General features: G+C 43.1%; 1 long non-coding RNA gene across 1 annotated transcript; it reads left to right on the top strand.

Annotated features, from left to right (window-relative positions):
* Window positions 1-17378: 17378 nt before the first annotated feature.
* Window positions 17379-17988, top strand: LOC145432160 (uncharacterized). The gene is made up of 2 exons (XR_013912439.1): window positions 17379-17730; window positions 17818-17988. It is a non-coding gene; the product is annotated as an uncharacterized LOC145432160 (long non-coding RNA).
* The last annotated feature ends 1028 nt before the right edge of the window (window positions 17989-19016 follow it).

The following is a 19016-nucleotide window of genomic DNA, read 5'->3' as shown; positions in this document are numbered from 1 at the left end:
GCTTGATGGATCTACAACAGGCATAACTAAAGTTATTCTGCTGGTCTGCAAAGAGATAACCACAAAGCAGAATAACTATTAGCACACAGCAGCTACAAGCATGGTGTGTAACATAGTTGCAAGACCCTTTACATTTACACAAAATGATAACAACAACAACCTGAACTGTTTATCAGACACTAGCTGAGAAAAATGAGCTACTTACCAAAGACATCCTGTCACATCCTGCTCTCTGTCCACTCCACAGACTCTGTTCAAAGAACCTGAAATAGTATCTGAATGAACTGTTACAGTGGAGCCTGAAACCACAGTGAGTGGAGCTCTGCAGCCAGATGTGCACAGCTGTTCAGTGAGTAAAGCACTGGCAGCAACACATTTTATATTTGTTCACATTATATAAGGTTAACGTCTTGATGCATTCTCAATCATCCAGGTAAGTAAATCTCCAAAAGGTTGATTCTGTTCATCTGGACGTTTTCAGTGGGAGAAATGTTTCGTCACTCATCCAGGTGACTTCTTCAGTCTCAGCTGACTGCAGGTTTCGCCAAACTTATAAATAGGGATGGGTATCGTTTAGGTTTTATCCGGTACTTTTGAAACGGTGCCGGTCCTTAAATGGTGCTCGAACCAGTGCTTAAAGAATGGAGAACACAAACTTTGTCCAAAAACCTCTCATGTTCAGCTGTTTTTTTTGTAAAAAGATAACAATGTTAGCCTTTTCTGCAGCTATGGGGCATATATGGTATCACTCTTGGCTGGAAGCAGTGCTTAAACAATGGAAAAAACACAAACTTTGTCCAAAAACCTCTCATGTTCAGCTGTTTTCCACTTTTTCTTTGGTCATTTTAGCCTTTTTGGCCAGGGTGGAGGGAGCATCTGCCATCAAACAAGAAGACAGCCGCATGTAGCTATGATGGTGTTTGCTAGTTCACCTTACATGCATTAATGTAATAACGTGGTTAGCCTACTCAACGTAAATTACACACGAACAACATTAAGCTACTCACGCAGAGAAGAACGGCTGCTGCTGCATCATCATCCTCATCATTTCAGCTACACTGGCAGGGCTAGGGGCCAGGACTCTCCTCTTCGGGTTCTTGGGGGATGTTGCTAACTCCGGGTCCGATAACAGGCACCACACCCGCAGTAGATGTGCTCGGTGTGAGGTCTCGCAGCAAGCTATCAAATACGGCGCATTTCTCGGCTTTTAAAAAAAACGCTATGCGTCGCCAGGTGTTTCATCAGATTCGAGGTGTTACCTCCTTTGACAGTATCACAGTATCAGCTTAAAGCACTTGTTGCTGCTGAGTTTGCATCTTTTGCTGTGAAGTACAGCCAGACTTTTGACCGCTTCGCTTTGGGCATTTTAAACCTGTAGCTCTGCTCTAAAAGAACGTACGTACCTGGACCCGCCTACTATCCTCGGAAACGTAAAATGATTGGCTAGAATCTAAAGTGTATCACAGGTCAGGAAAAAAAAAGCACCGAAATGTGCGCTGCTTTTCGGTCTGGTTACTACCGTTTATGTCAGAACCGGTGCCATCATGGCACCGGATACCGGTACCCATCCCTACTTATAAACAGCACATTTGCACAATGACTGACACCAGCCCAGTGAAGGAACAATGGGCTGGGAGGTCAGCTCCTTAATCTTAATTATGCAGATTCTCATGACCATTGTCTCCAATGTTTATAAGAAACTTTTCTCCCACAAAATGCTACATCCAGATGAACAGAATCAACTTTTGGAGATATATAAGGTTAAGTTTACTCAACTGAGTAAGAAACAATTTGACCTGTTTCTTAGGAATGATGTGTTTCTTTTTAAGACGATTTACTTTTTAAATCATAGAAGCAACCGAGTAATGATACAGGGGTTCAGAACTTGCCTTAGAATCACTTGGATTTCAAATATTTCTTCAACATGATATACAACCATATTATCACTGAACCTGAAGTGTCCATCAAAGTGACCAATCACATCAGGACCCCATCCTTCTTTGGGCTCTGCCTCCAAAATATCAAAAGAGAGTTAGACGGTGGAGAGCTACCCACGAGTGTGAAACAGCAGCAGACTCTTTGTGCACGCGGCTGCTGAGAGCTATGTGTGTGATTGTTGAATTTACGCTTGTTTAACTTGTGTTTTTGCTTGCTTGTTATGACATGAATATCATTCTAAATAAAAAGGTCTAAATGTCGATACCTTAAGAATAAAACTGGTTTACATATACACTTAAGGATATGGATGAGGCTTACTGTAGAGGTATATTTGTTTTGACAGATAGGTTTCCTGACCTGGGGATACTGTATGTAGTTGTCCTTATTACCACCACTAAATTCAGTCACTGAGCTGGATCTCATCGCTATGCCAGTGCTGTTGGGGTCATCTGATTTTTAGACTGTTGAAAAACGTTGTGTTTTTTGGACTGCTCCTTTTATGGGCTACCACAGCAGATGATCTTCATACTTCACCCTGTCACACACCCTCTGCATGTCCTCCTTCACTACATTCAAGATCCTCAGATTAGGTCTTCCTCTGCTCCTCCTGCCCGGCAGCTCCATATCCACCATCTCAACCTTGCTTCTCTAACTTTGTCTCTGAACGGCTCAGCCTTCTGCTTTTGTTAGTGCCACGTCTCCAAACCATATATTATAGCATCATCTAAGCTTTCCTTTCATTATTGCTCTTTACCCCTTCTCTGACAAATCACCCCTGATGCTCATCTCCACCTAATTCACCCTCCTTGCACTGTTCTTCATTTCTCTTGTGCTGTTGGGTGGTGGACTCCAGGTATTTAAATGCATCTGCCTTCACTCCCTCTGCTCCTTGCTGCTTCTCCTCCTGTCTCCCTTTCATTCACACACATGTATTCTGTCTTGTTTCTACTGACTTTCATTCCTCTTCTACTCAGTGCATGACCCCATCTCTACAGGTTCTCCTCCACCTGCTCCCTGCTCTCACTACAGATCACAGTGTCATCTGCTCTCCTGCATGACATCATTGACCAATCTGTCAATCACCATCAGCAAGAAGGGGCTCAGAGTTGATCCAATCATCCCACCCCCACCTTAAAATATCTACACCTCACCAACTGTCTCACTGTTGTCATACATGTCATGTACCAGCCTCACATTCGTCTGTTCCACTCCTGGCGTCCTCATGCAGTACCACAGCTCCTCTTTTGCTTTCTCTAGATCCACAAACACATGGTGTAGCTCCCTTTGACCTCTGTTATACTTGGTAAATGGTAAATGGCCTGTATTTATATAGCGCTTTACTAGTCCCTAAGGACCCCAAAGCGCTTTACATATCCAGTCATCCACCCATTCACGCACACATTCACACACTGGTGATGGCAAGCTACATTGTAGCCACAGCCACCCCTACTTCTCCATCAAGACTCTCAAAACAGACAGTGACTCTCTACTGCTGTTGTTTGGCATGAAACATTACTGCCACTTACCTTTGTTCTTTAAAACCAGTACTAGTACACTTCTTCTCTATTCCTTTCACTCTCCAAAACTGTGTTAAACAAACTGGTCAAGGTATGTTATCTGTCCACATGTCTGTTCACTCTTCATCTTCTTCAAAGCTGCCCTCATGTCATCCCTAACACCTTAAATCCAGACAGGCACTGGGAGAACAAGCAGCTTCACACAGAAACACTGGTAACCACTGTATCACTGTGCTGTCACTGTGCCATGTGCACATTGTAGATCCAAACGTGTACATTGTAACTATGCAGCCTGTGGATCCAACTTCTGGCTCCAAAGAGCCAACATGCTAGCCAATGTTAGCATGTCCAACCAGACTGTAATGGCCACATTAATGGAAAATGTACCAGGTTTAATTGACTGAAATTATCCTTTAAATTACTTTTTCAAAGTCCATGCTAAAACAACTGACAGACGCTTGTGACCACTGTGGCAAATGAAAACTATTAAATTATCTCAAAGCTTCAAACTTGCTAACATAATGCTAGCAATGCATTTAATGCACATTCACTTTATACAAAAGTCATGCAGATCAATGTATCTGGTAATCTGTAATATGATTGACCTGCTTAAGTCAAAAGTTAATAAGATTTGCTAGTTTTACCTTTTCATGAAAGTATTATCAAAAACGTGATGGTTTATTTTTGACATTTTCAGACATTTCTTGTAATACTCTGTTAACCCTCTGAGGGCCTAACATTTACAGGTGGTAAACCTGCAAGTGTTTCGTCCAGTAAAACAGTAAAATGTGGATTTTTAAACATTAGGTCTCTCGTAAATGTTAGTAAATGAATTAATAATTGACTGCCCTACAGAGACCTACATCACATGATCCACTGAGTGTTTCTTCTTCACTCACCTTTTTTACTCACTATGTGTTTCAAATGCATTTAATCATTAGTGATTATTAATCTCTGTCTCTCTTCCACAACATGTCTTTGTCCTGTCACACAACCAGTCACGGCAGATGGCCCCACCCCTCCCTGAGCCTGGATTTTTTGGAGGTTTCTTATTGTTAAAAAGGAGTTTTATCTTCCCACTGTCGCCAACATGCTTGCTCATATGAGGGTTATGTGATTGCTGGTGTCTCTCTGTAATATTGTATGCTCTTTACCTTACAGAATAAAGTGCCTTGAGGCAACTGTTGTTGTGATTTTGCGCTATATAGAGAATTGAATTGAATTATTACTTCTATAGATGAAAAATATTATATAATATACAATAAAATCTTTAGTGTTAGCTGACAGTGAAAAGTGGTTGAATTTCATTTAGGAAAGGAAGCGATGAACCCTATGAAAACACCTCATTACACATAAAATCTGTAGGAAAATTGTGGAAAATTGTACAAAAAGTAAAATTATCCTTTAAATTACTTTTTACAGATTCCATGCTAAAACACTATTCACAGTTTGACTGACAAACCTCGTGGCCACTGTGGCAAATGAGACTATTAAATGATCTCAAAACCTGCCTGTCAGGGAGGAAAAACATGGATATTGTTCTCGGCTTTTCACACAGCAGTGCAACGGCTCATCAGTCTTGTGTTTAAAGTCAACGTCCCTCTCTACGGCTGCCTCACTGTAAGTAAGTTTGTGAATAGCTGACTTTATCCTTTTATAGTTACAGGCTCTCTTCCACCTGCTCCCAGTAGCTGTGGTTCGGACAGTGAGTTGACCCAAGCGGTCAGACAGCAAGCAGGTGATTGATTACTTATAGAAGTCCATGTGGTTGAAAGGCCTCTGGAGCTGTGTGGCATTTCAGGAAGCGCCAAGCTCGCAGGTCAAGGGTCTCTGGGCTCTTCCTAAGGGCTCCCATGGGAAGCGGCTGCATCATGGCAGAGCTGAACAGCCGTACTCAGGGTCTCGTTAAAGCCATCGACTACCCAGCGATAATGGGACCAGTCAGGCTCAGACACCTGGGTACAGGACTGTCACCGACGCTCCCTCGGCCTCAATCAGAATGACTGACATGCCATGTTATGAGGAGCTGCTCAACATGTTGATACAAGGAAACAGCTTGTACGCTATCATTCACACCACGGGCAGAGTGGAGAAACTGCCACAAGCCACCCTTTAAATCGTCACTAGGAATACGCTTGTCTCCTGTGCTGCTCGTGCTGCAGCTTCTTCAGTGTGTCTCCTGCATTAAAATCATCTCACCCTCACTTTCTTCGATAGTGCTCAAAATCCAGCATTTACAGTTCAGTCCAGTATTGTTTTCCTTTGCTGTTGTGTGTAGCTTCCTGAGAAGTGGGCAGCTGGTTGGTATTCAGCGCAGCTCCTCTGCCCACTGTGTCTGGAGCGTGCAGCAGTCAGGGCATCCTCCAGGTCAGAGCAGGGGTAAGGGGGTTTGCCAGAAGCGTTGCCCCCAGCAGACTGAGCCTTCACTGGGCACGGCTCTCTGATCTGCTCCCCTCCTCCCCTTCTTCATGCCTGAGACAATACCAGACTATTGAAATCTCTGAAATACACAGTCTAGCCTGCTTTCCTATTTTCACTTTTATATCTGGCTTTTGATTTTGTTTTCAGCTTGAATTTCCACAGACTTCAAGTGTGCTACTCTTCGCCTGTTTTGCTTCACTGTTTCAAGAAAGAGAAGAAAAGTGGGTGCTGGGTAAAGGGGAGTGCGAGGAGAGTAGACGCCTGAGGTTGTGTCCTTCAGGGTGATGGAGGACAGTGTCTGAGCTTTGATCATGGTCAAGCCATGTCCATCTGGATGCCCCGATGCCAGGGGCAGTTTGCCAGCCTACTTAGTATTTGGGATGTCAAATCTTCCACTGGGGACATGTCAGCCAAACTTGAAACATGCACTCGATTGGGGTAATGTATCCTTCAACTCTTTTGGCCCGTGCATATCTGACCCCTTTACCGAGAATTAAATTATCTGGAGCTCTCCATAAAGGACATTCTGTAATGATGCCATAACGATTACAGTGTGAATCAGGCCTGGTAGCTCATCTCTACTCATGCCCAAATGAAGGTCTTTATTAGGAGAGGCAGGGTCCTCCTTTGCATACAGCTCCATGGTGCCACAGAGTAAAAGGGCAGCACGGAGCAGTCAGTATGCCCTTTACTACCAGAAAATGAGAGGCCTAATGAAGGCCACAAGCAGCACTACTATATATAGCCATAATGAGCACAGTCACTATTGTGACCGGGTGTGGAGTGAAGAGAACAAGAATTCCAGTTTGTTTGTGTTTTCTCTGCTCACAAGCTCCATCCTTTATTGTAGGGATAATTGTTCCTTAGAGAAGGTATCATTTTTTATCACGACTGCTGGTGGGAGCATAATATGGCAACATGGTGACAGAGATGCTAAAGTCCGGCTAGCAATGCATCTAATGCACATTCACTTCATGCAAAAATCATGCAAATCATTTTAACCTGGTTTTTCTGAAGGTTTCTTCTTGTTAAAAGCGAGTTTTTCCTCGTTGCTCATATGACAGTTATGTGATTTCTCTGTGTTAGTGTACGGTCTTCACCTTACAGTATAAAATGCCTTGAGCAACTGTGTTGTGATTTTGCATTATACATATAATTGAACTATTACCTCTATAGATGAAAGAAATTAGTGCTGTCAGCATTAATGTCATTAAAATGACGTTAACGCCATAACTGCATTAACGCAGCAAATCTCCGTTAACGAGTTACCGTCATTTAATGTCATTTTAACGAGATTAATGCGGACAGCACTAGAAAAAATATTATTTATACAATTTAATCTTTAGTGTCAGCTAACAGTGAAAACTGGTTGAATCAATGGTTGGATTAGGAAAGGAAGCAATGAAGCACTACATAAAAACTTTAGGAAAACTGTGGAAAATTGTACAAAAAGTAAAAATAATTATTCTGGATAAAAATGTTTCCCATCACTGTTAGATGCATTAATATTACCGGTCCATATGTTTAAGATTGAGCTCATTTTCTGTGGGTTTTTATGTCTATCATCATATTCTATAAACCATGTTTGAAATGACGGAGCTGTATGCAAAGGAGGAGCCTGCTCAGCAAACAGTTATTTATGATTTTACTTTAAAAGCTATCAATAAAGAAAACATCTCAATTAAAATATGTGATAATACGTGAAGACCTGTTGTAGTAGCATGTTCTATATCATGTTTAACATTGGTTTATTACAAGTATTTGTCTTCTTCTTTGTCTGTTTGGAGAATAACGTGCAATGTAGATAATGCACAGTGCGAGGTGCCGCACATTTAGGTGGCATTGTTCACTGTTAAAGAATGTGATTAATGGTTTTAAACGTCATTGTTGTTCGTTTTTGACATTCATCACTAAACAGTTCTCAAATTTAATTTAAGATCTGAGTGCGTCTTAGTTTTAAACTAGTGGGTCATTTTTTTCCCCTCATTTAGTCGACTAAGAAATGAGTTCCTAGAGTTTTCAAAATGGGAGGCAGAGCCTTCAGTTATCATCTCCCCTACTATGGAACAAGCTCCCAGTTTGGATTCAGGAAACACTCTGCCTTTAAGATTTAAGACTTAAAACTTTCATTTTTGACAGGTTAGGTCTGGATCAGGTGACCCTGAACCATCCCTTGGTTATTCTGCAATAAGCTTAGGCTGCTAGAAGACTTCCCACAATGCACTGAGCATTTCTTCTTCACTAGTTTCATTTTGACTCTAATATGTTACAACATATTGATTTTATTAGACAGTTCACTGTCAAAGGGAGTTTTTTCACAAAGTGGATTTCTTGCTTAGCTACTTGGTAGAGCTTTCCATTGTGATCAGTTTAGAAAATACTGATATATATTTGATAATTAATGCTTTCATTTACTTAATTAAGCACCGAAGTACATTAGAATTTGTCCATATGTCGTGCAGTATTTCAACTGTCCAAAACAATCTGTGATGTGATTCATTTACGGCTTTTCTTTGATGTTTTATTTCATCACGTAGCTCTGTTACGTACTGAAAAACAATATGTTGCATAAGTGCATGCTATTGTGGATTACATGTTGACTGTTCCTACACACATGCACACGTATTGTTATGCTGAACATCTATGCCAGCTTGCTCATTCTTGTGGTAGTCACACACAAAGCACATACACACAGCTGGAACGTGCGTGCACATTATCATGCAGGGTGGTGTCTCTGGCCTACTGCATTATGCATGGCGCTCAGGGGAGCCAGGCCAGTGGAGTGTGAGAGGGAGGCCCAGGAGCGAGCAATGCTGTTGGACACATGTCAGCGCAGTCACACCACCTCTCTGCGGACCTCAAACATACACATACACAGCTACGCAAGGTACATAGTCACACACAATGCTCAGTAGCCTGACAAATCTGAACAAGCACTCACTCACCCATGGCCTGTCAGACAAAAGTCAATGTGATCCGTTCCATGTCTTGATTTCACATCTTGTGAATCAGTTACACTAATGCAACACAACTCAACCACTCAGCCAGGCGACAAGCTGACAGACAGTTTTTCATCAGAGAACCTGCACTGCATGCTGTCCGGCGTTGTGCAGTTGCTTAATGCCATTTGTGTTAATTATGTGGAACATTCACATGCTGTCGAGCCTCATTACACTACAGGTGCTAATTGGCCTCTAAAGGTGGAAGGGAGCTGGTTAAACTCCCAGCAAAAATGAATAATTCTTTTGATGTTGAGCAGCATTCTGGCTGTTGTGCAAAAGTCAATAAGAGCAACTCGCATGAGCGTATCACAGACATGTGAGTACGTGTACAGATCAGCACATCCACATGAGGAAAAAGCTCTATGAAGATTTGTGCATGTGTGCTTGTCACACACTAGTTGTGCTGATGGACGCTGGTGAGATGCAGACAAAGAGCATGCTGTATATTTTGTTAACATGTTTTTTTACACTGCCTTGAAACCCATGGCTGCTCTCTGGCTGGCTAATGCTAACTTAGGTAAAGCTGGCCTTCCCTGAGCCATACCGTCCACTACGCTTATTAAGGGTTTAGCCTGCAGGTCTGCCCGCTGTGCCTCCAACCCTGTGGACCATGGATGGATCCTACTGTCAACAGCCTAAGGTGAGAGTTGGTCAGTGAATGTGAAACAATCAGGCAGTGTCACAAGGACATTAGTAACTGCAGATTGTAATGTGATTGGACACATTTTTTCTAAAGGTGAGTTCAATTTCTCTGGCCACACCCAAACCTGTTGGATGAAGAAATCATTTAAATAGGATCTAAGCAGGTTCAAATATTTTAAAAAGCAACGTATCATGTTACTATCTAAAGTCACAGCTGAGAAACAACATCGCTGATGTATTTCAGTCTGGAAAAGTTTACAAAGCCATGTCTAAGACTCCACTGTCAGAGCCATTATCTACAAATGGAGGAAGCTTGGAATTGTAGTGAACTTTTCCAGGAGTGACCAGCCTACCAAAAATCCCAGGAACAACTTAATGGCTCATCCTGGAGGTACCAAAAGAGCAAAAACATCTATTGTAAAGAACTGCAGGCCTCACTTGTCTCACTTAAGGCCAGCATTTAGGATTCATAATTGAGAATGAGACTGGACAAAACTGGCGTCCATGAGAGAATTCCAAGGCAAAAACCAGTGTGCTGACCAAAAAGAACAAAAAAGCTTTTTTCATTTTTGATTAAAAAATATCCATCTTGAAACTTTTCAGAAAATATTCAGTGGACTAATGAGGCAAAAGCCAACCTTTTTGGAAGGCCTCAAACTAACACCGCATTTCATAAAAAGAACATCAGCATGATGGTCTGAGCCTGCTTTGCTGCTCTTGGGACCTGGATGACTTGCCATAACTGATAGAACCATGAATGCTGTTCTCTACCAAAAAATTCTGGAGAACAACCAGCCACCAGTTCATATCACACTTGGATTATGCAGAAGGATGAAGATCAAAAACCAGTAAGTCCACCTGTGAATGGCTCAAGAAAACCAAAATGAAGGTTTTGGAGTGGCCTAATCAAAATGCGAACTTCAAATCGATTACTTAGGTATAACCTTGAACATGCTGTTCATGTCAGAAAACTCTCCAATGTGGCTAAATGAAAACAAATTTTGAAGAAGTGCAGGACAACATTCTCATTGCCAGTTATTGCAAATGATTAATTACATTTCTTGCAGCCAAGAAAAGCACAACTAGTAGATTTAAGGGGCAAAGACTTTTGGGTAGGTTTAGATACTTAGGCGCTTTATATTTTAAGGTGAAGACCCTACATTAATACAAAGAAAACACATAAAACCACAGCAATCACAACCTCCTGTGAGTAAGTGCTTTGGTGAAAGTGGAAAGGAAAATTGGTCCATGAACCATTATGGCTACTCCCCTGAAGGCACGCCAAGCCTGAAGGCAGATGTCTGGCAGCACTTTGGATTCAAAAAATGTGAAGACAGCGAAGAGCTTGACAAAACCAAAGCCATATGTAATATGCACAAAATGGAGGTAAGACACTGTGGAAATCTTCCAGATATTCTAGCAAAAACAATAATGTATATTAAAGTTGTCTAATTTGTCTATTTCAATTTTACGGACTGCTGTATTTTGGCCTATGACCTATAACTGTTAACTGGCAGTCCCAACTGGACCACTGTGCAAGTACATGCAGGAAATTTAAGAGTTTCTCTCATCCACCAACCAAAACAAATCTGCCCTTGGTGTCAAAAACTTTAAGGGAATTTGACCATAAGTGACATTTATGGTGTTGTTACCCTGTCAGGTTTTACCTCCATATCAGACATGTGCAGTTGCCCTCCTTTAGCATGAAAACTGGCGGTGTGGTCAAGTTGGGTACTATAGGAAACTAAAGCTCAGGACAGAACAGTTATCAGGCATGTGTTGCATATGCAAAGCTAGCATACATTTAAATTATTCTTGATCCTCTGGGTGTAATTGTACATTACACTTGGATTTATAAAACTTAAACTCAGTGGGTTACATTTTTCTTTCTTTTTTTTTTACTTTTTCTCTCTTTTGCAGCACCACATCCTGCATATGCCCCTGCTAGTTGTATTGTTCTTTTTAGTAATTGGTTATTTTTAGGGGGAAAACCTCAGTCATGTGGACCAGTGTTTGTTATTACATAACTGTTACGGTCCTGGCCGGCTGTATATTTTGTGGTGTTCTATGTCTTTAAGAATCTTCCTGATTGGAGAGCTGGCGGCGGCTGATTGGTCCCCTCATCATGTGGCTGTTTTTAAAAGATCCCTCATCAGCAGTTGTGGGCGGCAGCGACTGACGGCAGCAGCAGACCTGACCCTGGCTTCCAAACCTTGTGTTCTTCGTGTGTGGTTCCTCAGATTTACTGAGCTTCATATATCGTGTATAAATTAGTCTTCACTTGTAAATAGCAGAAGGGAAGAGCTACCTTATTATTTTCTTGTATTGTTTTCTACGGGTTATTTCAGTTAGGGAGTTAGGTGTAGCATATGTCTTTTGTTTGGTTTTTGTTTCACATAGGAGATAGCACCTCCTCTCCTGACTTATCTTGTTTTGTTTGTTATTTTGTCCTTTGTTTGCCCCGGAGTTCAGTTTTCAGTGTAGACCCAAATAAACCACCATTCACTTCAAAGATTGGCTTCTGGGTATGGTTTTGGGGACCAGGGCGGGGTCACTTCCTTTTTTACCCTTATGCTACGTTCCTGATCTCATAGGCTCCTGCCTCTTTTTGCATTGTTTTGATGTGATCTTCTGACCTGGAAGGCTGTGTAAAGATGCCCCTAAGACAATCCAGCACATAACAGCAGGGTACAAGATGCTACCAGGCAGGGCATACATGGAAGGAGATAATCAAGTGGTCGGCATAGTATACAGAAACATCTGTGCTGAATGGCCTGGAAGTCCCGGAGTCAAAATGGGAGACATATCAAAGCGTGGTGGAGAATGACTGAGCTAAGATCCTGTGGGATAAGATCCTGAGACCATCGAAGTGAAAGCCTTCCACTACTTGGCTACACCTAGAAATTCTGTCCATAAAAATTATGAACAGAATCGGTGACAAAGGGCAGCCCTGGCGGAGCCCATCACCCACCAGGAACGAGTCTGACTTATTGCCGGCTATGCTGACCAAGCTCTTGCAATGGTCGTATAAGGACTGAATGGCCCATAGCAATGGGCCAGACACCCCATACTCTTGGAGCACTCCCCACAGGACACCCCGAGAGACACGGTTGAATGTCTTCTCCAAGTCCATAAAAACACATGTAGACTTGTTGGGCAAACTCTCATTCGCCCTCGAGTATCCTCGAGAGGGTAAAGAGCTGGTCCAGTGTTCCACGACCAAGACAAAAACTGTATCGTTTCTCCTGTATCCGAGGTCCGACTAACGGACGAACTCTCCTCTCCAGCCCCTGGAATACCGGGAGCCAGGCCCGGCTGAGGGTGCCTGTGGACGAGCGTCTGGTGGCCGGGCCTTAGTTCATGGGGCCTGGCTGGGCACAGCCCGAAAAAAGGACATGGGTCCATCTTCCTGCAGGCCCACCACTCGCAGGAGGCACCGTAGGGGTCGGGTGCAATATGAGTCCAATATGAGTTGGACGGAGACCCTGGCGGACCGATCCCCGGCTACCAAGGCTGGCAATTGGGATTCAAAATCGAATCTAATAAAATCATGACCCTGTGAATTAGAATCGAATCGGTTGTAGAAATCAGTGACGATACCCAGCCCTTCTTCTACCTCAACGAGCAGGAAATCAGGCCTTTATGGTCAAATAGCTGCTAAGAAACCACGACTAAGCAAAAGCAACAAGCAGAAGAGATTTGTTTGGGCCAAGAAACACAAGGAATGGACATTAGACCAGTGGAAATCTGTGCTTTGGTCTGACGAGTTCAAATTTGAGATCTTTGGCTCCACCCGCCGTGTCTTTGTGCTACAGGAAAAGCTGAACGGATGGTCTCTACAAGCATGGTTCCCACCATGAAGTATGGAGAAGGTGGTGTGATGGTGTGGGGGTGCTTTGCTGGTGACATTGTTGGGGATTTATTCAAAATTGATGCACAGTGAACCAGCATGGCTACCACAGCATCCTACAGCGACATGCCATACCCTCAAGTTTGTGTTTCGTTGGACCATCATTTATTTTTCAACAGGACAATGACCCAAACCCACCTCCAGGCTGTGTAAGTGCTATTTGACCAAGAAGGAGAGTGATGGAGTGCTGCACGAGATAGCCTGGCCCCCACAGTCACCTGACTTAAACTCAATCACGTTGTTCTGGGATGAGATTGACCACAGAGTGAAGGCAAAAGGGCCAACGAGTGCTCAGCTTCACTGGGATCTCCCTCAAGACCATTTCAGGTGACTACATCATGAAACTCATCGAGAAAATGTCAAGAGTGTGCAAAGCAGTAATCAAAGCAAAGGGTGGCTATTTTGAAGAATCTAAAATATAAAACATATTTGAGTTATTTCAAACTTTGTTTGTTTACTACATAATTCCATATGTTTTCATACATAGCTCTGATGCCTTGAGTAAGAATCTACATTGTAAATAGTAATGAAACTATAGAAAAACCATTAAATGATAAGGTGTGCCTAAACTTTTGATTTGTAATGTATCTATAAAGCCCACATTGTGTTTTGGACACATTTGAGATAGCCAGCAATTTAAGGAGAACACACGGGTAAAAAAAAAAAAAAAAAAAGTCAGATTACACCATCTACATATCTCATAGTTGCTCAACATAGCATGAAGTTTAAAGGAAATTAAATGAAATTAAAGTGATTTTCTTAATTTTCTTAATTTTTGTAATTTTTTGTTTTCTACATGTTTCTTTTCGCATTATTGTGAAATACAACTACATTCTTTTTAAGACGTTTTTTTAATGCATTTCTCCCAAATTACAGAAAGTGATTCATTTTGGTAGTAAGAAAGACCAGTGAAAACTTCAGGCTTTTATATTTAATATTTTTTGAGATATTCGTGCTCAAACATTGCTGCAGATTTTAATGTAAATAAAAGGTTTTTAGGAACCACTGGAATTTTTCGATTCTGCCAATGGTTCATCCATTAAAACTGGGTTAATATTAGAAACTGGTGTACACATTTTTGAGGGCCACTTAAGTTATCATAGTGTTCCCTCTGACATGAAGTACAAAAAACTCTTCTCTTGTTAGCCCTCAAAACACTGTATCCAGACCAACAAAAAACATACAAAAAACAAGCAACAAACAATTTAAGCAGAAAAAATCCAAAGGAGCATCAGAAAGTAAAATAGTGAATTGTGGATCATTAAACATTAAATCCCTGTTAGTACATGAATGAATAACTGATTAACAAATTTACTCTGTCTTCTGATCAACCTAGTTACAGCAGGATGATCATGATAGTTTAAAGGAATCAATGCCCTTGAGTAATACTAATTGTCAGAATCCTCAAAGTACAGACTGAGGAGGGGGTTTGGTAGCAATCTTCTACTTCAGCTTATTAATCAACCAAAGACCCAGACACACATTTACTTCATTTGAAAGCCTGACACTTGGGCAGCCACCCAGAAAAGAGCTGAGGAGAGCCCCGGACATCCTCTCTGGACCCAGCTCCCCCGCTTACCCCCATGGGCACCCCCGTTCCCCAAAATCCATCAGGGGCAGGGGGCCCAAGCCCATCCAGACTGGGGCCAATTGCAACAGCCCTACCAAGCCCCACAGAGTTTGCCCACTTAAACCCACCACAGAGGAAAACTACACGCACCCCAACGTTCAGTCAACTCACAGACTACGTAAGACAATAGACACCCAGGTTGAATTCACCCTCCACCTCTCCTGGATCACCCCCACCTGCAGAGTGGACTAAACAAGACCAGAGAACACCTGCAAAAGGTGGTAACAAACTTCCCACCAGTTATAGAGGGCTCCGTCCACCAGTGCACCAAAGGCCAGTGCCAGGGCCGGCCCGTGGCATAGGCCGTATAGGCAAATGCTAAGGGCGCCGTCCATCAAGGGGCGCCACGCCAGTGCCACAAATGTTGGAAAAAAAAAAAGAAAAAAAAAAGTTGGTACTATTATTTCTAAATACAAAAAATAATCCCACGTTAATTAAAATGCAAAGTAAAGCTTATTTAATAGAAATATTATTTGTTACAACATTACACTACACTGCTGATGTAGGGGGGCGCCACCTAAAATCTTGCCTAGGGCGCCAGATTGGTTAGGGCCGTTTCTGGCCAGTGCACATGAACCCATGCACAACCCTTGGCAACACATCAACTGGGATCCAAGCCCCCAGGCCCAGCCAGAACCCCAGCCCAGAGGCAGAGAGCACCCAGAACCCCATCTCCCCAATCCCACCGCAGACTCACACTGCTGCAACAGGGGTACCACTGAACTTACCTCTGCTGGCATAGACCCCACCAGCCTTGCCGCATGCAGCCACCAGAGCCATCCAACATCCATCAATTACAATAGCTGAGGTGGGACAAAACCACGACCCCTGCCCACCTCAAGCTGACTGATAGATCCTCCTCCCATTTCACAATAGAAAGGATATTGATTAATCTATTTTGAAGAGTGTCTTGTATGTTCTCTGTTGTATTATTGTAGATTCTACCATACAATATCAAGTGCCTTCAAACAACTGTTGTTGTGTTTGGCACTGTATAAATAAAATTGAATTAAACAGACTTTTTTCTGTTTTAGTGCTCAGCTCAGAGAAAATAATTCTTGTGGGGGATTTTAACATCCACATAGGTGGGCCATTTATATGGATACACCGTAATAAAATGGGAACCGTTGGTGATATTAAAGTCCTGTTTGTAGCACATTAGAATGTGTAAGGGGGCAAACTCACATATACTGCAATTGTCTATGGTGTGAAGATACGAGATGTGCAGCACCTGAAACTACGGATACTGGATGCCTGTGCTGGCATTTCTCCTGCGGTGTTGCTATCAGTGTGTGAAGAGTGGGAGAAGAGGGTTGCATTGACAATCCAACACAATGGGCAGCATATTGAATACATTTTATAAGTGGTCACAAGATATCAAAAACAATTTAGATCCGCTCCTCACGTGTTAACCTCTTCGACATGTCAATGGCTGTGAAGAAAGAGAAACTTGTAAATAACTCATGAAAGAATAAAGTTACGTTGAAACCAAGCACACCATTGTTTTTATTGTGACATTACCAATAAGTTTGATGTGTCACATGGCCCTCTTCCTATTGAAAAAACAAAAGTTGTATCCAAGATGGCCGACTTCTAAATGGCCACCATGGTCACCGCCCATCTTGAGGAGTTTGCCCCCTCACATATACTAATGTGCCACAAACAGGACTTTAATATCACCAACCATTCCCATGTTATTACGGTGTATCCATATAAATGGCCAACCCTGTATAATCAAACTCAGTTTCTTCGTTCAAGATGTAAAAGAACGCATCCACCACTTTAATGACACTCTAGATCTTGTTCTGACATATGACATAGAAAGTGAACATTTAACAGTATTTCTTGAAAAACCCTAATTTCCTTATAACATTTAAATTTATAATAATGAATTACACAGCTGTGGGGAATAGATTTCATCACAGTAGATGTCTTAAAGCACTGTGACTAAATTTAAGGATATAGTTTATGCACTGTGATCTTCTTCTTCCATGTCATGTGCCAGCACAGTGCAGAACAGTTACCTGAACTCTGATTATCGTGTTAATACTTTAACATCTTCACTGTGCATGACTCTGGATACTGTAGCTCCTCTGAAAATGAAGGGCTCAAATCAGAAGTACTTAACTCTCTCGTAAAACTCAAAGTAGATAACTTGTAAGCTGGAGAGGAAATGGTATCTCACTAATTTAGAAGATAATCATTTATCCTGGAGAAATAGTTTGTTGTTCTATTAACAAAAAACAAATAAAACCTTTTTGAAGCTATAACATGTTACTATTCATCAGATGATTTCTTTTTGCACATCATATCTGTCAGGGTCCTGGGACTGGGCGACCCAGGATCCCTGGGCAGTCATGGACCTGTGTATTATTATTATGTATTTTTGGTGTCGTTTCTCCTTCTCTGTGCGTGTACATATGTGTGTTTCTCTGTGCTGTGTTAGTCTGTGTCCCACTCATATGTTTAGGCGAGGTATGGGTGTGTATGTCTGCGGGTGTGCCTGGAGGATGGAGCTCGGCCACCTGCAGGCCTGAGGGGTGTGGCCCTGCGGAGGGACTGGCCACACCCGAAGCCACACACCTGCCGCTGATCAGGGCTCGTCGGGGGAGCTACTTAGGAGAGTCTTGGAGCTCCCACCGACGCGGGATCATTGAGTTATCTTACCAAGTCAGTGTGTGTTAGCGTAGGTCTGTGCTGTGCGTATATGCCCGCCGAGGGTTAGTGTTGACGGCTGCGTCTCTGGTTTCCCTACAGGAGGAGGAGTGGTCCGGAGAGGCAGCACGCACGGGGGTGCGGAAACACAACAGCGGGGAGCACGAGCACAGATATCGGAGGGAAGCACGCACACGGGGTTCGAGGGAGCAACGGGGAGTTATTGTTTTTACAGCCTTTTCACTGTAAATAAAGAGCACTGTTTGCATCGCAGAGTCTGCGTTTTGGGTCCTCCTTTCCCCACATCCCCACGGTCTGCCAGCCAGACCGTGACAGAATGATCCCGCCAACCGCCATGGACCCAGCAAACTCAGGAGTTGCCACGGAGGAGAGATCGCTCGCGCAGCTATGGGATTACTGCCGGAGCGTAGTCTAGGCCGTAAATCCACACAGGAGACACATACAGGTAGTGTTCCTTGATAATCACCTCACATCCACTACCTTCACCACGAACATTCTGGACATTAACAAACTTAGGCACCTGGTCGCTAGGTTAAGGGAGAGCTCGAGTTTTGAACTATTTGGCTTGGGTGGTCCGAGCATGGACAGTTCGGCTGCTCTCCTAGAGACTCTAGCCGCTTGGTTTTTCACGCGTCGGCGGAGGGCTTTCCCGTCGGTGCTCGCAGCACAATCGTTTGATCCGCCGTTACGGAAGGCATGCCGCACTCTCTACCATCATCCCATTACGCCTCAACCCACTCCTGCGGTTTCAGCCCAGTCAGCTGGCAACGGACCAACAGCGCTCATCACCGCAGTGAGTAAACCCGACTCGTTTGTGTCTATTAATCATGTCATTGAAAATCACAACCCAGATGAACAGCAGAAGACTGTTTCCATACACCCGGCCCCGCCTTCACGGAGGAGAAGGCGTCCTTGCAAGCAGCGTTCAACCACATCCACACTCACTCCTGTGCTGGTCGAAGACTCAGGACCAGCGGCTCTGGATGCCACAGTGAGTAAAATGGACTCTGCCGGTGTTATAAATTCCCTTTCTGTAAACATAAAAATAGAAACTGTTTGCTGTACCTCCAAAGACCCAGCAAATATTCCCTCTGAGACTGTAAGCTGGGAGCTAGGGAGTTCCGAGCATACAGACCCAAATGACTTTTTGGCTCAGTCTGGCCGCATGGAGACGGAGGTTCTCCCCAGGGCTTCCCCAGAGACCGAACTGGAGGTCTCAGTTGCCTCTGGACCCCTGGAATTTGTTGGGCCAGCGGTAACATTTTCATCCTCTCCACCCT

The sequence above is a fragment of the Astatotilapia calliptera genome, chromosome 12, assembly GCF_964374335.1.
Source record: "Astatotilapia calliptera chromosome 12, fAstCal68.1, whole genome shotgun sequence".
NCBI classification, from domain to species: domain Eukaryota; kingdom Metazoa; phylum Chordata; class Actinopteri; order Cichliformes; family Cichlidae; genus Astatotilapia; species Astatotilapia calliptera.
The sequence above is the reverse complement of the archived record's forward strand: the minus strand, read 5'-3'. Positions and strand labels throughout refer to the sequence as shown.